The 24,989-nt window shown below is 47.8% G+C and overlaps 1 pseudogene; it reads left to right on the top strand.

Moving 5' to 3' along the window:
* Nucleotides 1–24,989, top strand: part of LOC146772764 (rho guanine nucleotide exchange factor 11-like) — a 253,630-nt pseudogene that overhangs the window by 50,989 nt on the left and 177,652 nt on the right.

Raw genomic sequence — 24,989 nt, 5'->3', positions numbered from 1 at the left:
GGTCACCTAGCAACGACTAGTTGAACTGCAGCTTGATGTAATAATTTCAGTGCTTTGACTCGTGAGGGACACCTAGTAATGACTAGTTAAACTGCAGCTCTTTGTAGAATTATTTTGATATTGGATACTATAATATTCACTGCCCACTGCAAATCTCGTCCCATAATGCTTTGCAGGGCCTTTGGTTGGGATTGTGTTTTTGCCCATAACTGTGCTTGGGGTGGTCCTACGAGGATGGGACCACCACTGAATCGTTCAGCATGATATGCTCTTTGTGTCCAAGGCATCTGCTTGGTCCTCCCCCTAGGTTAGGGGGGACCCCAAAATCATCACCTCTCTCATTGCCTGATCATTTTCAAAGTTCACTTTTGTGAATTGCTTATAAGTTTTTCAGCATGTAAAGTTGCTTTATCAAAGCATTTGTGGGTGACATGGAGGAACGAGTTTTTGCCTGAATTGTGTGGTTTGAATGGAATGCATAGTTAACAAATCTCCACAAACTCTGGCAGCGGAGCGGAGTTTATTGCCCAGGGTTAATTATGTGATTCAAAAATTTAAGAAAGACTTTGATAGGCTAAATAATTTGCATCTTTTGATTGTGGGACAATCCCCAAAATTTTTTATCTATTCAGGACGATACCTCTGACATTTGAAAATCGTTGGTTTAAAGAAATGGATTGGCTGATTAACCGATTTATTTGGGCTCAAGGGAAGACGCGAAGAGCGCTTAGATATATGTCCCTATCTAGGGAAAGAGTGGGCTGGGCGGTCCCTGATTTAAAAATATATTATTGGGCCACGGTTATCCAATACATCCAAGGGTTATTGGGTGGAAAGGTCATTGACCAGTTGAGAAACGATGCTCCCCCGGATGTATATGAATCACTGTTAGAAAGAGTAGCCCCTAATTGGCTTTTGAGATTCAGCGAAGCCAGTTATTATAAAACAGTTAAATTCAAGAACCTTGGGGCAGCAGTAGCAGTCTGGACTGGCGTCAGCAAAAAGCTGGGGTTAGGAAGACTGAATTGTTATACTACTTTATTTGGGAATCCATCTCTCCCCGAGATTTTTCACGATGGAATTATGCAACGATGGGATGCTTTAGGGGTGAAGATGATGGGGGATTGTTTTGGCTCAGATGGTATAATCTCATTTGAGAAAGGCCAAACCCTTTTTAAGCTCGATCGCAAGGAGTTTTTTAAATTCCTCCAGATCCGTTCCTCTATCTTAATGAAGAAGGGGAGAGCGAAAGCTTTCTCAAGAGAATTCCAGTTATGGTCCAAAACCCTGATGGGTGTACAATCGCCCAGATTTATGGAGAGCTGAGACAACTACAGAGCGATGATCTATAAAAACACCCTGAGAAATGGCAGTAAAAGTTGAACGTTGAAGGGTATGAGCTTAGGGTGTCGCTTAAGCTTGGCTACACCCTTTTAAGAGTAGCGAGCCTCCAAGCATAACATTTTAAAACACTTTTTCCGCTCTATTACACCCCAGCTAAGATTGCTCAATGGGGTGAGACTGATGGTATTTTTTGTCCTCGTTGTCAAGCCGACGAGGCAGATATAGTTCATATGTTTGCCTCTTGCCCTGCCTTGGAACCTCCTAAGAGAGCTATAGAGGGTTTTATGGGGCAAACCCTGAGGATCCAAATAAAACTGTCTGCCGAGCTGATGGTTTTAGGTGTGGCTCGAGACGGAACGCTGTTAGCTCACCCGGAATTTGTATTTCTTGCCATGGCTGTGGTTAGAATTTGTGTGTCATCTGCATGGGTGGCCCCTATTCCCCCCACATTTCAACAATGGCTTACATGACTCTTAGCTACGTATAATTTGGAAAAGGGTCTGTATGAGAAGAAAGGGTGGAAGACTAGGAAATTAGGGAAACTTATTTGGGCCCCTGTAATATATTGGAAAATCAGGATGAATGCACTCCAGGTACAATTCAGTGAATTAAACATATTGGAGTGACTATCTATACTGTTTATGTCTTGATCTTTGTGTAACCCTTTTTTTGTCAGTACCTCTATATTCTGTAACTTAGCCATAATGGTACTGTACTGCACCTCTGTAGGTTCTCAGGGTTTGTTTTCTCTTTTCTTTTTTCTTGTTTAAGAATGTTTTATTATTTACGGATGCTTCAGTATAAATGTACCTGAACCGATGGTGGAATAAAAATATTGTAAAAAAATAATAATACATATATATATACATATATATATATATATATTTATATATATATGTGTGTGTGTATGCATATATACATATATATATATATATGTGTGTGTGTGTGTGTGTGTGTGTGTGTGTGTATATATATATATATATATATATATATATATATATATAACATATACCATTACAGTATTATTTAAAACTCATAAAGATAATTAAAAACAATATTTTTTACACCAAAATTATTGTCTACAATATTAACAACAACAATATTCTTGAAAACAATATCACTTCCCTTAAAAAAGCAATATTTTTGTCAACAATATTCCTGCATCACAATACTTCTGTGACAGGATATTAAAAACTCAAAATTAACGTCACTCTATATTTTGTCCGAATAACATCCTCGGGGTCTGTTATGGCTTGGGGGAGCTGCACAATCTCTCCCCCCAATATATATGTTTTCAATGGGGTCCCGGGGCCCGAAGGGCAACTCTGTCTGGCACACGCCAAAAGCTGTGCCCGGCATGGAGTTGGCAACCTGCTGGGAATTTGACCACAGGGTCTGTCAGCAGGCCAAGCCCTATGGCCACCTCCCAGTACGCACGGCTAAGATGTCATCAGTGATGTCATAAATGTCATAGAAAATGTCATCTGTGATGTAATATGTGAGGTCATAAGTAGTGAATGGCTGTACGAAAGTTATAGTTTGCCCCACGGGCGCAAGTTATAGTTAGCTCTGCTATAACTGGTGAATTTGTTTGTTTATTTAAAATTCATAACATAAATGTTATCAGTGACATATTAACCTACATATAACATCACTTTAAATATATGTATATATTACCCAGTGGTGTAATTATAGTTAGCATCGTGTTTCCATAGGACATGCCTTTTTTGTGTTGCTAATAACTTTGGCGCCACTTAAAAAATCTCCGCAATACTTTCCAAACATGTGCTAGTATGTGATTAGTTTACGCATGGAAATGCACAGGCCATAGCCACTTTAGACACAGCTACAGTCTAAACCGCAGAACGGATTTAGATCAAAGTTGTGAGTAAGCTAGCTGTTGGACCAGAAGGAATGATTTTTTGTGTTTTGGTGGCAATCCGTTTATCAGTTTATCAGGCCTGGTGGTGGGTTTCTCTGGGGTCAAAATATTTTTTGAAAATAAAATTGCTGCAAATTATCGGGGGAGCTGTGAAACTGCGACAAAATAAAAACTGAAAAAAAGAAAGCATGGGCTCTCACCATTTCTATTTAAACGCCCTTCTGGTGGGAAGTGGGTGAGGCATAGGCCTGGGTTAAAATTCCGTTCCGCTCGCGGAAATTGTGATAATTTGACATCTTCGCGTTCCGCGGAGAGCGCGAAAATGTCAAAATGTCCGCAATCCGCATTTTACCGGAAATTTTTTGCTTGCTCGCGTTGTAAAATAATACATTCTCGCGTGCGCGCGATCACCTTACCTGAATCCCCGCGTTCACCGACAAGTTTTCCCGATCCGGTCGCGTTCTCCACGAGATGTTGGATTGTTGGTAGCCATTTGCCCTGTCTCGCGACAGTTCGTGGCCGCAGTAACGTCATTCGTCGTGCGATCACGTCTTTCTTCTCGCAATCATGCACCGCGAGACAAGTGAAAACAAGATGGCCACGCCCGCGAGCAACCGCATGGGTAAGTTGGCGAGCCGCGACCACGCAGAAAATACCGCGAACGGGCGGGAAAAAAACTTCTACATCTTCGCGATATTTCCGCGTGTTTGCGGAGATTTTTAACATTTTCGCGATAATTTGTGAAAGTGAATTTCGCAAATTCCGCCCACCCCTAGTGAGGCATATGGCATGTTTCAGGGGGAGTGGGTTGTAGCCCCACTCCCCATGTCTTCACAAGGCCCCAGGCACCCCATCGCCTGGGGCCGATAACTTAATTAGAATGGAGCCCTACCCTATCCCCCTGGTCCACAATCCCTGGGACACCGTTTGTGTCCCTCCCCACAAGCGTGGGCAGGGAATCTGCCACGGTTGCCCCACCTGATGGGAGAACAAAGAACGGCCCTGCCTGCACTCAAGAACAGGGAAATGCTTTGATTGCTTCCGCTGACCCTCTATGGGAGCACAAGAAAACTGTTCTTGTGGGGTTAAAGCAATGCCGGCTCCTGCTGCACCCGGGATGGGTGCATACTGGGGAGTCGGTGGGGCTGCGAGGGCCTTGGGCCTCCCAGTAGACCTCAACATTAGACTAGCTGTGGGGTGCCCGGGGTGCTATGGGTGGGCACCAGGACATGCTATTTAAAAACAAAGAAAAACATGCCGGCTCCTGCAGTTGCAGGGGGCTGTGGGGGTCCAGATCCAGCCCTCATAGTACCCAACATGGCAATATCTGTGGCGTGCCCCAGTGGGCACGGGCCACACCATTTTGCATAAACAAAATACTTTATGCCGGCAACTGCAAAAAACAGTGGGTGTCCTGGGTAGAACAGGGACATCCATAAAAATATTTAAAAATTGCAAACAGTGAATAATAAATGAGCAGCCGCAGCCACTCATTTAGTATTCACTGCTCCTTCAAAGAGCACCCAATAATGCCCTGGGAGAGCTATTTACATATATTTTGTTTTTGGTGATGTCCCTAGAAGGGACAGAGACATCGCCAATATTTGTGTATGTTATGAGGGGGCTGTAGTGACTGCTTCTGCCCCTCAGCAACACTAGAAAAAAGAAACATAATTTTTCTGGATCATTGAAACCATGACCCTAGGAGAACTTACCATATTTTGAATGGAATTTCCTGGGCTACAGCTTTTGCTCTGCAGCTGGGATCGCATTGTCACCTAGGGGCTGGTCGCATTGAGGTATTTTATGTGTTGCTGATGTATCACATAAACTACATGGCCTTGATATGGTTATTTTTACCATTTTAGTTTCTGGGGTGTAAAACGCTATAAGAGATTACAGAGATATATTTGTTTTATTTATTATTTTCTTAAAGAAAAAATGATATATCTTGACTATTTATTTTCAAATTTTTCATATCTAAATGTAAAAATAAAAACTGTGTAAAAAGAAAGAGTTACAGACATGTAGCTCCAAAAAAGTTCTTTAAATGTTGTTTGCCACTATTGGAATATATATTTGATTGCAATTATTGATAATTTCTGGAGAAAGGTGACAGGACTGCTTTACATATAGAGTGGGTGTTGTGTGCGAAGGAACGGGAGAGGTTTGTTTGCCAGCGGGGGTTGCCCTTTGGGGCCCTCTATGCCTGGCCTTTGGCCAACCCCCCCATCCCCTGCCATGCATTGCCAAAGGCGTGGGGTTGGCTGCCTGTGAGGGGTTGGCCACAGGTAGTGGCCACAAGCCAGGCCCTACAGCCAGACCCAAGGCCATGCATGGCAGTGATTTGGCTTTACATATGATAATAAAGTATTACTTTAGGTTAAAAAAAAACTTGAAGTTCATTGAAAAAAAACAAAGGTTAAAGTAATGTTATAGTTTTATGAAATGTTCAGTAACAACATTATGTTTTAAACTCTAATAACCACAGAAATTCACCAGCTGTAGTTATCTCAATTAGCTATAAATCGTGCCCAAAGGTAACTGTGACTCATGCCCACTCCATGCACTTCCAATTACCCCAAATTTTACATCACTCATGACTTCTTCTATGACATCATTGATGATATCACTGCAATATTTGCAATTAAATTATTGATCAGCAAACTGTGCATGGTGGGGTGTGAGTTATAGTTACTTACGATAACTAAAACTAGTGAATTTCTGCACTTGTTTTTAGTTAAAAACATTATGGGGCCGATTCCGATCCTGGAAAAAAATTCCCCGTACGAATCGTATCCTTTTTTTTCTCGTACGAATCGTACAAGTACCGTACAAACTGCCAAGTACGATTCGTATGGGAAAAAGTCAATACGAATCGCATTGGGAAAATTCCCCCACACGTCCTCGGGTCGGAAAACATCTCCGACACGTCCCCGGACGATTTTCCGTACAAATGTGACAAGTGAAGTCCGAGCACGCAAGTACGATCCATACGGGGCGTCCGATTTTACAACCGTATGGAAAAAACACCGTACGGACCGAACTCCCATAGCAACCATGGAGACATGTGCCCGCATACGCGCCAAACCCCCCCCAGCCCCCGTATGTACGGCGCGTACCCCCACCCGTGTATGTACACCAGTATACGAACGGACCGTACCCCCACCCGTGTATGTACGGCGCGTACCCCCACCCGTGTATGTACACAAGTGTACGTACGGACCGTACCCCCACCCGTGTATGTACGGCGCGTATCCCCACCCGTGTATGTACACCAGTGTATGTACGGACCGTACCCCCACCCGTGTATGTACGGCACGAACCCCCAGCGCTATACATACACGGGTGGGGGTACGGTCCATACGTACGCTGGTGTACATACATGGGTGGGGTATGCGCCGTACGTGCGGGGGCTGGGGGGGTTCGGCGCATACTTACGGGGGCTGGGGGGGTTCGGCGCGTACTTACGGGGGCTGGGGGGTGTTCGGCGCGTACTTACGAGGGCTGGGGGGGTTCGGCGCATACTTACAGGCGATGGGGGGTTCGGCACGTACTTACGGGGGCTGGGGGTGGTTTAGCACGTACTTATGGGGGCTTGGGGGGGGTTTGGCGCGTACTTACGGGGGCTGGGGGGGGTACGGCGCATACCGGGCCCCCTAATCTGCTCGTTTCGCGGCGTACTTCGCTTTCCCGGCACTTTTTGGGTGCCGTAAAAATATTGCCATCCGGACTGCTGTGGGTACGAATCGTACTTCCTGGTTCGTGAAACGCAGCCTGAGTGCGTACCGACATCACGTCGGAGGTGTCCCGGATCACATTGGTATGTATATTTTCCTCGGTCGGTGTTTTTTACTATTCGTACGGAAATGGTGTTTCCGTACGAATCGTACTTGCAAGTTTGTATGGTGTTTTTACCGGGTACGATTCGGACGGAGAAAACGCTCCGACCGACGGTTCGTACCCGGTTTTTCCAGGATCGGAATAGGCACCAATGTTGTTACTGAACATTTCACCTAACTATAAAGTTACTTTAAACTTTGTTTTTTTCAGTGAATATAAACACCGATCTTACTCTTTGAGGCTATCAGCCAGCCCTCTTAATGCCTTCTTCTGTTGTTGTATCACTCCCCCTACAGAATAGAGCGGTGCATCGTCCCACTTCAGCTATGGGCTATCTTTAGTGTGCGTGACTGCATTCTGCTCTTTCACGAGGAGCACATCGTCGCGTACAGTAGTTCCCTTCAGAGCCAGGGTCTACTATGGCAAGATGTGCTTTTTGATACCAAAGTATATTTTTGCTTTTAGTCAATTTCCTTTTTTGTTTTGCTATTGCTGAGGCACCAGCAGCTGACCAATAATATATTTTCTCAAACACATGATAAAAAAAAGCATTTATAAAGCCAAAAGACTGGCAGACAAACCTTACTTTTGATTTTCCAGTGCTTTTTCTGTAAATGCTTTGTGTAAATTTATAGATGTAGCGTTCGCTTCATTTTTTTCAGTTTCTGGCCCAACCAGAAAAATACTTATTTGCAGGTAGATAGATTGATATTCTTTATTCGATCAAATAGAGATCATTCACAAAATGTATAAACAACAATCTTCCTTGATAAAATAGAATATACTATGAATGATTGTCATATCATAAAAATCATAAAAATGTAAAATAATAAAAATTGAATAGAAACGTATGGCCAGTTAAAAACAAAATAGAAAAATAAAAATTATCAAAAAAGTCATAGTGTTATTAACATACTATGCCAGGCATGTGTTGTCCTCTGCTTTACTTTGCAGTTAACAACTTAGACCTAATGCGCCAAGTATAGAGCAGGTACCCTGATATGGCGAACACTAACCATTTTGTAGAATTTGATCTATGAACTTGCAGAGCATCTACTGGTCTCCTAAACGATAAAATCCGGCATGGGGGTATAGGTCACTTTTTCCTAAACTCTGCATAGCTGGGACAAAAAATATATATAATGGTCAAATGATTCAGGACAAAGAGTACATTTGCACTTATTTTGAATTTAAGTAATCTTTTGGGTAGTGGTTGATTTTTGCCCATTTTAAAAGTGTGATCTTGGGCAAGCTGCCTATTTAGTTAAAATGCATGGGTTCAGGTGGTTCTATTTAGTACATCGCCATAATAAAAGGTGAATTGCATTCTGAATATTCTGTCATTCCTATATTTCGATTCCAATTGACTCTTACTCGATATGCACAGTCCTAATTTTTTTTTATCTTGTTGCAGAGCTGTTTAGAACGGAGATGCTTTGCTCAAGGATCTTCCGAGCACTTGAACTCAATTTCTACGAGCCTATGAAGAGAAGGAATCTTCTGTCTAATAAAGATTTCTTGCTTCTGTTTCCTAATTTCCCCGTGTTGATTAAAATACACGGTAAGAGGCTGCTGGGGGATTGATACATATTACTATCATTATTTATTGACAATCGTTAATGTCCATACTTGGCATAATTCAGTTCTTAGTGTACAATGATTGTGGGGCACAGTTGGGTTGCAGGCTTGTTTACAATACAGTTGCAAACAATTGGCACCTGCCTATGTTACAGTTGGAGCAGCTGAACACGTTGTTCACCTTGATCCAGAATATTACACCTCTTGGATTACACAGCAAAGGGTAGTAATTTCAGCAGTGAGTCGAGTGTGCTGTTACTGTATAAACTGAATGGAGATTACACAATAATACGTTTTGTAAAAAGAAGCTTGTGGGTAAATCAGAAGTTGTCTGGGTTGCAAAGAAAAGGTGAAGATAACTTCAGACCAGGCTTGTGGTTTTGTGGATGGTTGATAATTCCAGGCAGAGAATATGGTGATTTCTGAACAATACTTTCAACTACAGTTTACTCTTTAGAATAATCCTAGGCACTAATCACCCATGTGCCCCGGGGCGCTGTAGGAAGAGCGAGCACAAGTCGCTCTGTACGAGAAAAGCAGCAGGTTCAATGTGCCCACCGGTATCCTGTTGGAGCCCTTAATACCGGTCTTGAAGGTACTAATGACCTTCTTCGAAAATAGCGAACCAAAGTATGGTTCTCTAAGGCTGATGCCATTATTCACAGCCTCTATCACTTCTCTGAGGTCCTGAAGAAAGCCCCGCCGACCTGTATGGGCGAACTTTAAGGGCTGGAACATGTCAAACTATTTTTTGACATTTCTAGTGCGTTAGACTGATAACTCGTCTTTCCACGCACAGCACTGTTTTTACTTACCTTGATTCCAGACTTATTAAAAATACTGCCCAGGACATACGAGGTTTTTATATTTCCCATTTTTTAACTCACTTCACTAGAGCACTTGACACTCACCTTTCCTTGATCACTACTGTAATAACCAGTGGTTTTCCTCCAGGTGAATGTAAGCATATGAAAAAGAAGCCTGATGATGATGTCACGTTTTAAAATTTGGCAGAGAACCAAGATATACCGCCATACGACCTATGTACGTGAATGAGGGTTTTTAAATTAACATGTTACAAACCCTGGTTACTCAGGTCAAGTGATCCATTCCCTACTGATATTTAGTCTTCTTGCAGAGCAGCACAGCAGTCCTTCTGAGTCATCACAGGTACAGAAGTATTCTGAAGAGTTTGGATTGAGGGTTCAATGTTTATACCTGGTGCCAATTTAGAAGTAGGAGAAGGTTCTGTAGGTTTTCCCACTCAGAGGTGAATGGAATTTCATGCCTCCCTGTCCTGGCCCCAGATTGTCTGAGGCCACAATCGACTTGTGTAAAAACCAGCCCTGGGCGTAGTGGGCGTAGTGAGGCTACGTGAAGCATTACGGAGTGGGGGCAAATCTACGCCCACCAGCACACTTCGCGGAGCCCCACTACGCGCCACCCGCCTCGGGCATGCGCTGGCACCCACGCATGCGCATTCGTGAGGAAGAAGCTATCCAGGAGGCAGCAAGTTGGAGCCCCGGGACGCGGCAGCTCAGGTAAGTAATTTTCTTTATGTAATGTTTATAAGTAATTGTAAAATGAGGGCGGAGGGAGGCGGGCGGTGGGCAACTCTGCTCCGCCGCGGGGTGTGCGTAGTCTGCCCCTGCTACGCCTACTTTGCGAAGCGCGAAGTTGGCAGTACTACGCACACTCCGTGGGCAGAGCGGAGCACTGCGCCCACCCTTAGTAAAAACCCTTTGTGATTGTGCTGGGCAGAACCTTTGTGGTGTCAAGTGTGGTAGGTTGCAGCTCCTCCCTCTCAAGTTGGAGATGACCCATTCTACCAACACCTATGCTGCTTTGTCTCACGCTCTGGGAGCAATATACAAAGACCAATTTCCAGCTACACCAAGTCATATGACCCAGGAAACAGGCTGCAGGCACCAAATGGTTGTGACAAGAAATTACCAACTTTCTAAAAGTGGCATTTTCAGAATAGTGACTTAAGATCTGACTTTGCCATTAAATAATATTATACATGACTATTCTTTAGACAATAAACTCGACCTTCCTGCCTACCCTGCTCCTAATTGAAATCTTTAACGTATTAAATGTAATAAGTTAACCCAATGTTATGCTATGGGAGAGGTAGGCCTTGCAGTAGTATAAAACAAATGTAAGAATTTTTCACTACCAGGAGATGAAAAACTTAAAAAGTGCATGTCCAACTTCTTAAATACACTGCACCTTGCCCTAAGGGTGATTAGAGCATTCTCTAGGGATGGCTTATATTAAAAAGGAAGATTTAGGCCTCACAAAAGATTTATTTTGCCAGGTCTAAATGGCAGTTTAAAACTGCACAGAGGCACCAATGGCATGTCTGAAACATGTTTAAAGGGCTACTTAAGTGAATGGCACAATGAGAGCTGGTGGGCCACTAGTAGTATTTAATTTACAGGTCCCGGTTACATGTAGTAGCACTTTATTAGTGACTTGCAAGTGAATTAAATATGCCAATTGGGTGAATGACAATGTTACCATATTTAAAGGAGAGAACACAAACACTTTAGCACTGGTTATCAGTGGTAAAGTGTGCAGAGTCCTAAAGTCAGCAACAATGAAGTCAGCAAAAAGTTGAGAATGGAAGGCAAAAAGTTGAGGGAAAACCACACCAAGGTCCAACATGTGCAGTACCACCAGCTGAAAGCAGGCAGAACTACCCACCCTCTTGGACGTTTTCTTAGCTATGGTGAGAGTACCTGGAGAGGCCATAAGTGTTGGTGTGGTCAGTTTAGGCTGTGTTCCACAGTAAAGTCTGTTCCCTGTAAGGAGATGGACCACCTCAATAGTTTGAGATTCTCACCCCTCATCTGCATTAGCCTTCTGAGGGGGTCTGTGGTCGGTCCGAACCCAGAAGTGAACCCCAAACAGCTATGGTCTCAACTTCTTCAGTGCCCAGACCACTGCAAATGCTTCCCTTTCTATTGCACTCTACCTCTGTTCCCTGGGAAGAAACCTCCTACTACTGAAGGCTACTGGTTGATCTAGGCCCTCTTTGTTTAGCTCTGAGAGCACGGCCCCTATGCCATGCTCTGAGGCATCTGCCTGCACAATGAACTCCTGGAAGAAATCAGGGGACATAAGCACACATCTGTGCACATGGCCTTTTTCAGGGTGTCAAAAGCAGTCTGGCACTCCTCCGTCCAGATCACCTGTCAGGGCTGCTACTTAGAAGTTAGCTCTGTCAAGGGAGCCATCATGGTGCTGCACCCCCTGACAAGTCTCCTGTTATACCCGGTGATGTTCTGGAAGACCTTTACCTCTGTCTGGATCTTTGGAGGGGAAGAAAGGGGGTTCCCAAGGCAGTATGTTCTGAATGTTGGCCTGGAGGAGCATGTACCTTGTCTCCTCTCACTTGGTGTCCCAAGCAGACCACTGAACCCTGCCCTATCTGGCACTTACCAACATTGATAGTCAGACCTGCAGAGCCTGAAGTCCTTCTTGGGGGTGGCCCAGGTAGTAATCCCAGCAAGAACTGAAGGTGTAGGTGTAGGTGTGGGTGGCACTGACGTTCTCCAACCCAGCTAGGACCTGATTGATCAACTCTGGAAGGTGAAATAGTTGTTCTTCAACCCGAAGGGCATAACCCAGGCCTGTCTTTATCCCCCTTAGTTACTGTGATCTGCCAGTCCCCAGATGTCATATCAAACATGCTGAGGAATTTAGCAGCCCTTTACTGATCAATAAGCTTGTCAACTCAGGGGATGGGATGTGCATAAGACTTAGTGATATCATTGACCCTTGGGTAATCCACGCAGAACCTGAGTTCAGGGGTGGTACCTGGTGGGGCAGCCTTGGGGACCAGTACCACAGTGCGGGGCCAAGGACAGCTTGAGGACTTAATTTCACTTACCAACAGTGTTTTGGAGACTTTCTTCCTTATTCGGGCTATCATCTTATCAGATTGCCTGTAAACCTTATTCTTCACTATCATATGGCCACCCTTGGACCTGGATCAGTCATACTCTATCCAACTGTAGATTATTCACTGCCCTCCCTGCTTCACCATCTTTGGACTGGACTACTGTGCATTTTAAAAGTTTCCGAGTTAGTTTTGGCACATTGTCACCTCTGATTTGTCATGACTGATCGAAGTCCAAGGCTGGCCAAGAGTGAAAGACAAAACTGATGTCAGCATGCTGATGAAGCACCTTTATATAAAGGGCCCTGTACCATCACTTTTGGAACTGAGCAAGACCTTTGTGGAGTCTGATGGAGCCACTTACCAACGTGCTTGAACAATTAATGTTTAAAAATGGAGTGTTCAGTCGGGCGCCTGGGGTTAATATAAAGGTGATCAATCTGTAGTTAGAAGGAGACTTTCTGAAGAGAAGTAACTTGATCTTCTAGTTTTCCAGCAGCTCTGTGGATGATTAATGTTTCTAACATGCAGCCTGGTTGCTTCATGTGATTGAATTGAGGCAGATGTAAGCACATCTTGTAAACTATGTGAACATCCAATGTTGACCACCATATTGCAATGATGATAGTGGTTGGGTTGTCCAAACTTTGAATGGCAGTAAAAAGTGTGTCTGAAATAAATGATGAAGTGACCATTCCAGGTTACACATAGGAAACCATATTACCCCAGAAGTTGATTTTAGTATTACGGGCTGGCTTGTGGTAACTTGGGTCTTGGTGTTGAATTTAAATGGGCCCACACAACTGCATTTGTTGAACTTCGGCACATGGTAAACATGAGTTCATTTGGTCATTTTCTGCCTTGCCTTAATGATCACTTTAGTCTTTGTAGATGTTGAATGTAATGGAAGACCAATATACCCAGCTCTTTTCCAACTATGGTAATTTGATAAACATAAAAATGAGTTGTTTCAAAGATAGAGCCGTTGCCAAACTCAATCTCTGACAATTCTCTGTCTCTATCCTACCTCAAATTACTCCTTTCATCACCATCACTTATATCAGATTTACTGGCGGAACCCCTGAAGAAGCTAAGAGAAGAAGGACCAATCATCGAAGAGATCGGTGACCTCATGCTATCCTGGGTATGAATTTGTTTATGAGTGATTTTATTCCTATTGATTGTAAAAGGTTTACACCTCTTGGGTCTGACTCTGCTGGTCATAATAAGGGTTGTGACTTTGTGCAAAAGATTGAATTTATTTGAACCATCTGCTCATTGGAGCCTTTGGTGACTGTTAATATATTTGACATTTGGTCCAGGTTCTGCTGAACAATGTAAACCTCAGTTCCTTTGAAGACACACTTTAGTTGAGGTCCTAAGGGGAAACCATAGCCTGCCACTCTATAGTAGGAATCAATGCAGAAAAATAGTCACAGGGAAAATAGAGGTGGTAAAATAAAAAACACAGCACCATTGAGCACTAGCATCAGTTTAGTCTTAGTAATCGGGGGACACTTTAGTTAATACTTGGTGGAGGCCTAGTGGGACAGAAGTGTGCAGTATTGTCTGTTTGATCCATATGGGAAAGGAGCTACAGTGTTTGGAGTTTAACATCCCTAATTAGTAGTAGTACACAAAAAGAACACTCTTAACACTCACACATTTTCACAGATTACTTCTGACAAGCTGTAGAGACACGATGGGGAATGTTCATTACTGGTAGTAGGACAGAAGTCTCCAAGATGTTAATATTATCCAGCGTAGTGTCTGTCAACAGAAGGGCAGGATATAATTCTCTGTCATCTGAGGAGGGCCAGACTAGCATTGAGATTCTCATAGATGCTATTTGCTGAGTCCAACAATACAATATCATACATGGTGCACTATCCATGAAAACTAAGATTACATTATTTTTGTTCAAACAATTTTATTGAAAATAAAATAAGCAGTTATGGAACAGATAGTGAAGACACACTACAGGGTACATTGTGGAACTTCATATGACCACATATGTAAACATTTGACGTATAGTCTGAGTAAACATAATGAAGCAATATTGTAAGTCTGGGCGGTGAACTCTACTTTGCTCGCGGAATTTGCGGAGTTTTCCAAATTCCACATTACTTGGAGCTCGCAGAGTTTTTTTCCTCACTTGCGTTCGTCAACGTTAAGTTGGCGAGCTAGGAAAACCCACCTCTTGGCGAGTTTTTCCTCGTTCGCGATCGTCAACGTCAAGTTGGCGAGTGTGAGCATGGAAAATCAACCTCCCGGCGAGTTCAACGCGTTTCTCATTGCGAGTGGTCGCGTCTGCTCGCGTTGAGAAACCGTCTGTTTGCATTGAGAAAGCTGCTGCTCGAGTAAAAAATCTACTTGAGCGGCAGAAAGAAAGCAGCTGCCTGCTTGCGCTGTGTATGGTGCCATTCACGATGGTTGCACAGTGAGGCATGAGCACCTGGCACTAAAAGTCACAGTGAACCGCATTTATCTAAAGCAGTTTTTTTGTACTCCGCCCAGGCTTACAATATTGGTTGTTGGTGTACCATTTGTCAAACATGGTGCTACAAAGAGAGGTACATTGAGAGCATATCTAAAGATAGTAGGGAGCTGAGTGTGGGATATCCAAATTAGATGAGAGTTGAGTTCCCCAAGTGTGCTCAATATATGTATGAACAGAAAAAAAATAGTAAAGGAAAGAGGGAGAAAAGCCAGAGAAAAGATGAGGGTGAAGTTAGAGAGAAAGAGTGGAGAGAGGGTGCCAAGTCATCAGGCTCTGCAGTGAGGGCAGGGCTACTAAGTGTATACTAATGATTTAGTTATGTCGTGGTGGATGAGTGGAATTCCGAGAGGGGGAAGAATGTTAAGGCTGTTGTTGGAAGGCGTTCTCCGGGGGGCTTCGGAATACGTTCCTGACCACCCGTTGACCCACCTCTCCCAGAGTTAGGCCGAGCAAGGGCGGGGAGGCCCTTCCTGGAAGGGTCTCGTACCTAGGATCGCACACACTGAGCTTGCACTATCTGACAGAGGGACACCACACAGTAGTTCTTCGTAAGACAGTATACTTTATCGTGGACGTAAGGGATCTTTATGATCCGGAAGGCAGGTATGGAATCAGTGCCACAAGCGGCGGCAATCTCGTGATGGGGGGTATGGGGGTAGCGAGACAGTCTTTGAGTTCAGTGTCTCTGCGGAGTATCCTGCGCACAGCTCTCAATCCTTGAGCTTGGGGATGTTGCTTCTTTTGGCAATCTCTGCCGATTCCCTTGGAGGAGAGTGCCGCGAGTCACTCAGCAGGCACAGGTGGTTCAGAGTTCGGGGAGCCGCGACAGCGTCAGCAGGGCTCAGGTAGTTCAGAGTTCGGGGAGCCGCGACCGCGTCAGCAGGGCTCAGATGGTTCAGAGTTCGGGGAGCCGCGACAGCGTCAGCAGGGCTCAGATGGTTCAGAGTTCGGGGAGCCGCGACAGCGTCAGCAGGGCTCAGATGGTTCAGAGTTCGGGGAGCCGCGACAGCGTCAGCAGGGCTCAGATGGTTCAGAGTTCAGGGAGCCGCGTCAGCGTCAGCAGGGCTCAGATGGTTCAGAGTTCGGGGGGTTCTTCGGTTCGGGGAGCGATCGAGCCACGACCAGGTCAGCAGGCTCTCGTCAGTCCAGGTCTTCTCTGCCTCCCGTCCCTTCAGCACCCCTTGTTATACTCCTCCTCCTCTTTGAAGTCCGGAGTCCTCGCCGAGAGGGGTCTTGGTGCCTGGGGGCGGTGTGCCGGGACGTCCTGCCGCTTGGCCCTTTGATCTGTTCAGGTGGGTCGGGGAGGGACTCCAGACACCCAGCAGGCGAGGCGCCCGCTCACCGGGGGCCTGGTGGCCGATCGAAACCTTCCTTGGGGAAGAGACCAAAGGTGTGACAGGGACGGCGCCTCCCGGTCTGGCTTGGGGGGTTTCTCTCTCCCTCGGCTGGGCATGCGTGTTGGGGTCTGACCGGCCATCGGGATGTTGGGCCATGGTTGCCGGAAGTCTGTGACATCGGGGATCGGTGCAGTTGTAGGGTGGCTTGCTGGTCGGGAGGGCCCGCCCCACGAGGCCGGTCTCACACGTGCCCCCCCCAGCTGAAAGGCGGGGAGAACTACCCATCCACTTGGGGGTTCTCCTCGCTGAAGCGGAAGAATCGGGACAGGCCGTCCGCGTTGGCGTGGTCCGTCCCGGGGCGATGCTCCACAGTGAAATCCATCCCCTGGAGGGAGATTGACCATCGTAGCAGCTTGGGGTTTTCTCCTCGCATCTGCATCAACCACCGCAGGGGTCGGTGATCCGTTTGAACTCGGAAGTGTGTTCCGAACAAGTAGGGCCGTAGCTTTTTGAGGGCCCAGACTACTGCGAAGGTCTCCCTTTCAATGGTGCTCCACCGCTGTTCTCGAGGTAGCAACCTTCGGCTGATGAAGGCTATGGGTTGATCTATGCCCTTGTCGTTGAACTGTGAGAGGACGGCCCCAATGCCGTGTTCCGAGGCGTCCGTGTTCCGAGGCGGTCGTTGGGGGTTCCCAGGACAGGATGGCGTCGATCTTCGGCTGGAGGAGGGCGACCTGCCCGCTTCCCACCTGGTGCCCCAGATAGATTACGGAGCCTTGTCCAATTTGACATTTGCTGGCTTTGATGGTGAGGCCGGCCTGGCGCAGAGCCAGCAGTACTTTTCGTTGGTGCTGGAGGTGCTCGGTCCATTGGGAGCTGAATACGGCTATATCGTCGAGGTACGCTGCGCTGAACCCCTCTAGTCCGGACAGGACCCTGTTCACCAGTCGCTGGAAGGTGGCCGGGGCATTCTTCATTCCAAACGGCATCACCCTAAAGCGGTAGCGCCCATCCGGGGTAGAGAAGGCGGAGCGCTCCTTGGCTCCCTCAGTAAGCGCAATCTGCCAGTATCCGCAGGTTAGGTCGAAGGTGCTGAGGTAGCGAGCGGCCCCGAGGCGGTCGATGAGCTCGTCGGCGCGGGGGATAGGGTGAGCGTCCGCTCGGGTGACCGCATTGAGTCCTCGGTAGTCCACACAGAATCTCAGCTCGGGGGCGGCGCCAGGGGCAGCCGCTTTCGGGACCAGGACTACCGGGCTGGCCCAGGAGCTGTCGGAGGGTTCAATCACCCCGAGGGCCAACATCTTAGCTACCTCGGTCTGGATGCAGGTTCGGACCCGATCAGGGACCCGGTAGGCTCGGTGTCTCACTGGCGGGCTGTCGCCGGTGTCTACGTCGTGGACACACCAGTCGGTGACCCCAGGGGTTAGGGAGAAGAGGTCCATGAATTGCCTTAGTAGCCGGCGACAGTCGCCGGACTGTTGGGGGATGAGGGTGGTTGACAGTCTCACCCCCTCCACGGAGCCATCTGTCTCTTTATCACACAGGGGGTCTGGAAGGGGCTCTGTGTCTTCTTCAGTCCCATCGTCGGTGGCCAGGAGCAAACTCAACTCCGTCCTCACAAAGTGGGGTTTGAGGCGGTTCACGTGGAGAACCCGGAGGGGGTTCCGCGGGGACTGCACATCTACTAGATAGGTGACTTGGCTCTTCCGCTCGACCACCTTGAAGGGACCAGTTCATTTGTCTTGGAGGGCGCAGGGTCTCACCGGGGCCATGACCCAGACCTGTTGGGCCGGCTGAAACTCGACCAGCGTGGCATTCTGGTCATACCAGCGCTTCATCTCTTCCTGGCTAGCCTCGAGGTTTGTCTCTGTGAGTTCTCGGAATTTCTGGGTCTGTTGCGGAGCGCCAGGATGTATCGGAACACATCAGGAGGGGTCCCCTGGGGAGTCGTTTCCCAGCCCTCTTTGACCAGGCTCAGGGGTCCCCGGACGGGGTGTCCATACAGTAGTTCGAACGGGCTAAACCCCAGAGATTTTTGGGGAACCTCTCGGTAGGCGAACAGGAGGCAAGGGAGGAGGGCGTCCCATCTCCGGCGTAGGGGTTCTTCGAGGCCCATGATCATCCCTTTCAGGGTCCTGTTAAATCGCTCGACTAGGCCATTCCCTTGGGGGTGGTATGGGGTGGTGAACTTGTATGATACCCCGCACTGCTGCCATAGGGACCGCATGTATTTGGAGATAAAGTTCGTGCCACGATCACTCACGACTTCGCGAGGGAACCCCACGCGGGAGAAGATCCCCATCAAGGCCCGGCCCACCACGGGGGCCGTCACGGTGCAGAGGGGAATGGCCTCGGGGTAGCGGGTGGCATGATCCACCAGGACGAGGATGAACCGGTGGCCCTGGGCGGTCTTGGGATCCAGGGGTCCCACGATGTCGATTCCCACCCGCTCAAAAGGGGTACTAACAACGGGGAAGGGTTGTAGCGGAGCCTTGCGTTTCCCCCCACTCTTTCCGCTGGCCTGGCACGTGAGGCATGACTTGCAGTGGGCCTCCACATTCGCTCGCATCTTGGGCCAATAGAAGTGGCTAACAAGTCGCTGGTAGGTCTTATCTTGGCCTAAGTGTCCTGCCAGGGGTACATCATGGGCCAGGCCCAGGAGGAGACTTCGGAAGCGCAGGGTTACCACCAGTACTCGGGCCGATCCCAACTCGGCCGACTTCTGTTTGCTGTACAGGAGGCCGTTTTCCCAGTATAGCCAGTGGGTTCTGGAGTAGTCGCCTGCTGCTTGGGCTTCGGCCTGTTGTCGGGGTCCAATGAGGGAAGGGCAGGTGGCTTGTTCCTGGCAGAATTCTTCTCGGGAGGGACCTTCCTCGCAGTGCCACTGGGCCATTTCGGGCAGGTTCCCGAGCTCGGTCAGCGGTTCGGGATCTGGATGCACCGACCCGTCATCGGGGATGGTTGCTTCCTCCGGAAGAGGGTCGTCGGGCTCGGGTAGTGTGTCCAGGACCTCGGGGACGGCGACTGTGTTCAGCGGGATGGCCTCACCTCCCTCGGAGGAAGGCAATCTGATAGCCATAGAGCGCGTGGTGGCGCATACCAATTCGGGTAGGCCCATCATCTCTACATGGGCTCTTCGTTCCACTTGTTCCCACGGGGAACTCTCAAGGTCGTTGCCCAGGAGGCAGTCTACGGGCTGGGAGGTTCGGACTGCCACCCTCAATTTACCGGTGACTCCCCCCCATTCGAAGGGGACCAGGGCCATCCGGCATAGGCTCTCGGAATTGTCCGAAGATATGACTGGACAAAAGGCGTCGGGCAGGATCTGGTCTTCGGAGACCAGGTGGCAGTGGACCGCTGTGACACTTGCCCCGGTGTCGCGGAGGCCCTCGACGCAGTGACCGTTGACCGTCACCTGCTGTCGGTACTTCTTCGTGTTGGCGGGCATGGGTGTTCCGGGGACCATCTCTCGGTCCCCTAGGGAGACCAGGGCCATGGCGGCTGGCTCCCATTCTTCGGAGTCTTCCATCTCTTCTCCTAGGGCTACGGAGGCCATTTGTCAAGCCGGAGGGGTTGTCGCTGCAGGTCGTTGGTACATGGGACACTGGGGGTCACTGGCATAGTGTCCGGTGTGTTGGCAGCGGAAACAGGTGATCCTGACTCGGGGTCCCGACCTCCCCGGTTGCCCGGTGCTGGCTGGAGGTGCGGCTGGAAAGTGCGGAGGTTGTCCTCTGGGGGGACTGTGCTGGGAGCCCCCCGGGAATTTTCTCGGTCGGCCTTGATTCCCTCCGCCCCTCTGGCGACCGTAGTCTCCCACGGGACCCCGGGAGGCCCGGGTGTTCACCCATCGGTCAGCTTCGACGGCCAGTTTTTGAGGGTCAGTGAGCTTGCTGTCCAGGAGGTGCTGGCTTAACTCCACAAAGTAATTGGCGGACAAGTGTTCCCACGCGATTAGGTCGAACAGCTCCTCAAAGGTGGAGACCTTGCTGCCCTTGATCCACCCGTCCAAGGCCCGGCTGTAAAAGTTCACGTACTCCAACCATGTGGTACCGGGTATCTTTTTGCAGTCTCGAAACCGTTGCCGGTACATTTCGGGGGTGAGCCCATATCTGGCTACTAGGGCCTCTTTCATGTGGCTGTAGGAGTTCAGCACCGTGGAGGGCAGGTCTAGCAGGGTATCTCTCCCCTCGCTCAGGAACCGGCCCCACAACCCAGCCCCCCAGTCTTTCTGCGGGACTCGGTGGGAGGTCATGGCAACTTAGTAGGCCTTGAACCATTGCTGCATGTCGTCGTTCTTGTAATATTCTTTCACCACATCCTTGGGGATGTGGACCTTTGGTTCCACGACGGAGGAGAGGGGTTGATTTCCCGAGGGTCTGGCCTCCTCACTTTTAGCCTTGAGCTCGATCTCTTTCAGGCTGCTTTCGTGTTCTAGTTGGAGTTTTCTTTCTTTGTGTTCTCTCTGTCGTTTCTTTTCCTCGAGTTCTCCTTGTAGGCGTAATTGTTCTACTGCCAACTTTTTCTCGGCCAGTTTTAGCTCCCCCTCGATTTTCAGTTTTGCGAGCTCTAGTTCGTGGTTGAGGCCCCTTTCTCGGTCCACTAGTTCCTCCGGGGATAGGCCCCCATCTGGGGCGCTACTCCTCCCAGGATGCTTCGTTGTTCGTTTTGCGTCTCTCCTTCTGTTTGGGCCCGGGAAGTTCCTGCCTCGACCCAGGTCTTCAATGCTCCCTGGAAATCCTCTTTCGTGCTTAATCCGGTGGTAGCGATTCATAGGTCTTTACAGAATTGTTTTAATTCTCGGTGCGGTGCGTATAATATTCCAACTGGTCCTCTCGGAATGTCGTGCTTGTGTTGGTACCTGCGGCACCTAGGGAGGTTTCTCCTTCCATTTGTTTTCGGTAGTGCGTCAGTCGTTTACTGCACGATCTCTAGGTGCCGGCTCGGATCCCGTCGTCTGCCACCAAATGTTGGAAGGCGTTCTCCGGGCGGCTTCGGAATACGTTCCTGACCACCCGTTGACCCACCTCTCCCAGAGTTAGGCCGAGCAAGGGCGGGGAGGCCCTTCCTGGAAGGGTCTCGTACCTAGGATCGCACACACTGAGCTTGCACTATCTGGCAGAGGGACACCACACAGTAGTTCTTCGTAAGACAGTATACTTTATCGTGGACGTAAGGGATCTTTATGATCCGGAAGGCAGGTATGGAATCAGTGCCACAAGCGGCGGCAATCTCGTGATGGGGGGTATGGGGGTAGCGGGACAGTCTTTGAGTTCAGTGTCTCTGCGGAGTATCCTGCGCACAGCTCTCAATCCTTGAGCTGGGGGATGTTGCTTCTTTTGGCAATCTCTGCCGATTCCCTTGGAGGAGAGTGCCGCGAGTCACTCAGCAGGCACAGGTGGTTCGGAGTTCGGGGAGCCGCGACAGCGTCAGCAGGGCTCAGATGGTTCAGAGTTCGGGGAGCCGCGACAGCGTCAGCAGGGCTCAGATGGTTCAGAGTCGCTTGGCCCTTTGATCTGTTCAGGTGGGTCGGGGAGGGACTCCAGACACCCAGCAGGTGAGGCGCCCGCTCACCGGGGGCCTGGTGGCCGATCGAAACCTTCCTTGGGGAAGAGACCAGAGGTGTGACAGGGACGGCGCCTCCCGGTCTGGCTTGGGGGGTTTCTCCCTCCCTCGGCTGGGCATGCGTGTTGGGGTCTGGACGGCCATCGGGATGTTGGGCCATGGTTGCCGGAAGTCTGTGACATCGGGGATCGGTGCGGTTGTAGGGTGGCTTGCTGGTCGGGAGGGCCCACGCCACGAGGCCGGTCTCACAGCTGTGTGTATAAATCAAGTGCATTCCGTAGGCAGCACAAGTGTGATGTGTTATGTAGTTTCTTGTATATTTATATTAGGTCGTCTGCGCTCCTGGTGGTGCTTAGTGTATTCTGCCATTTGCTAAAGGGGATTTCTGTGGAAGATTTCTACTCTGACAGGACTGTTTTGGAGCACAGGGCAAGCTTTAGCTCTAATAGCTGTGAAGTTATGTGCAGGGAGACCAGTGTCAAGTAGATGTGCCACAAGGCTTAACGTCACAGTTAGGAACGATGGTGTGAGCTGAATCTCAAAGATGCCATAAATAGTCTGATTAATTTTGGTTCAGAGGGGGTGAACCATTTTACATGTGAAAAACATATTCTCAAGTGAGCCGAGTGATACCTCACAGTGCCTGCAATTATCTGATTTTAGGATACCTAGATTATGCAATCTGGATAGTGTCCAGTAGGTTTTGTGTATCACCCAAAATCTAGACTGCACAATTGCAAGTGTAAATTTAACCAGAAAGGCGAATGCCAGATTCTATTTCAGGTAGCGTCCGAAAAATGTGATGTCAGGTCTTCTGGGATGTATGGGGACCATTTTTTTTCAAATTGTTGAGGAGGTGTACTCTGGGGGGGGGGTCATGTAACTTATAGATATGTGATGCGGAGTGGGCGAGCTTGTTAAGATTTCCAAGTAGGCTGGGAAGATCTGGAGTATGTGGCTTCAGTAGTGATCTAATGGCTCTTTTAAGTTTTGTAAAAGAACTTGATTGGATGCAGTAAGCAAACGGAATGGGATTCAGGGATGTGCATAAGTCTCCAACGGAATTGATACCCCTTTTGGACCACTGGTCACACAAGACAGTTCTTCCATCATGTCTGGAATTAAGGAGAGCGAGTGGACCAGGAGTAGTTTCTAGAGGCCTCTGATGGTAAGGGTGGAGCTTAGAGGGAGGGGGATAGAAAGTGGGATTCAATTTTGAGCCACGTCAGGGAGTGGTCATCTGCATCTTTGAACCACCAGTTGCCCTGAGCCGCTAAAAAGCTTTTTGGTGTTTGTGAAAATCAGTCATATTCAGACCTCCGCTGTTCCTGCTCAATTTAAGGTTGGGACCGGCTATCCTAGCTCTTTTCCCTTTCCAAAGGATATCTGAGATATGCTTGTCTATGGCTTTAAAGAAGGTGGTGGAAAGATTTATGTGAAGCATGCTCAAGAGGAAGTTGCTTAGTGGTGCCATCATCATTTTTGCTGTGTCCGTCCTACCCTACTAGGCTATGTGATCATGAGGGAAGATTGTAGCTCTTTCTCAAACCAGATACCAAGGTATTTAAGTGCAAAATGTTGCCATTTCAGGTCAGAGTTGCCCAGAATCAAGGGAGTATAGAGAATGCTCAAGGAAAAGATCTCAGTTTTCAAACAATTAAGTTTATAGCCAGAAACTTGAGTATTTTTCAATTTCCGGTCCAATCTGAGGGATTGCTGTATCTGCACCTTAAATGAAGATTAGAAAGTTATCGGCATAGGCCGCGACTAGTTGCCTGCCTGATTCAAACGGTACACCTTTAATGTTATCATTCTGTTTCAGGAAGGAAAGAATGGGTTCGATTGCTAAAAGGAATAGGAGCGGGGAGAGTGGAGAGTGGATATCCCTGCCTGGTGCCCTGTTCCAGTTAAAATGAGTGTGATAGGTGACCATTTATTCTGACCTGCTTGGCAGCAGACCCAGATGTTATTCGCATCCAGTCTGCCTTTCGAGAATCCAGTTTGGGATGGAACGATGTTTTGATTTCACCTTCTCTAATCTTCTTGCCAGGACATTGGCGTATAATTTGCAGTCAATATTGATTAATGATATTGATCTATAGTTTTTGACATCCTAGGCATCACTGCCCTCTTTAGGGATAACATCTATAGTGGCTTCAGAACCCGAGCCAGCGGAGCATGAAATAAACGAAGGCATGTCTAGTTTTCCCCCCACTAATGTATATCGTGTGTGCAAGATGTGATATCTCCAACCTGCCTATGGATTTCCTTCAAAAGAATAGTACTTTGCTTCTATCCCAGCCTGTATGGACCATAGCTCTTGCTTTATTGCGATCACGCTAGTTTCTATCATACTGCTTAAGGTTGACTCTTTGTAACCTATAGGACATCAATGAACATAGGACTTTTCTGCCATTTTCATAGTCCATTTCTGTACTTTCATCTCTTACTTGTGTATGTGTTTCAGTTCATTCTGGGAGCTCAAACATTTTAGATACAATGTGTGTCTTTGAAGTCTGACATAAGTAGGAGAGAATACAACGACTTCCCAAGGATTCTGTAGCCTGAACTGTCAATCAGCTGGCTTAAATCTATCAACAACATAACACACAGAGGATCATAGGCTGCTAGATATTGTCTAATCCGGGCCTCTTTCCAAAACACTGAAGCAAATCAGCTCTTCTTTCTATATGCTATTCTTTTACAAATTGTAATACCCGACTTTGTTTATTATCAAACCGGTAGACTTGTGATCTATTTGACCAGTGACTACTCATTGCTTTCATGTGGTTCAACATTTGAAATATTTTTTAGTTTTAGATGGGGTTAGAGGGGTTAACAGGTAGGTGCTTTGAGTTGTTGATGCTTAGCAATGAACGTCAAAGGGACACTTCTTTTGAACGACATCCTGTTTACTTCAGATGGGTTTCTTCTATAATCCTATCTTACTGCAGACTGCCACTACTCTCCACTTAGGATGACTCTCATTTTTCGGTGCTGGAGTCTGGAGCACTTGAGTTTTCTAGATTGTCATGA

Source organism: Triturus cristatus, chromosome 12 (genome assembly GCF_964204655.1).
Source record: "Triturus cristatus chromosome 12, aTriCri1.1, whole genome shotgun sequence".
NCBI classification, from domain to species: Eukaryota; Metazoa; Chordata; class Amphibia; order Caudata; family Salamandridae; genus Triturus; species Triturus cristatus.
This window is presented reverse-complemented; position numbering and strand designations above follow the sequence as displayed.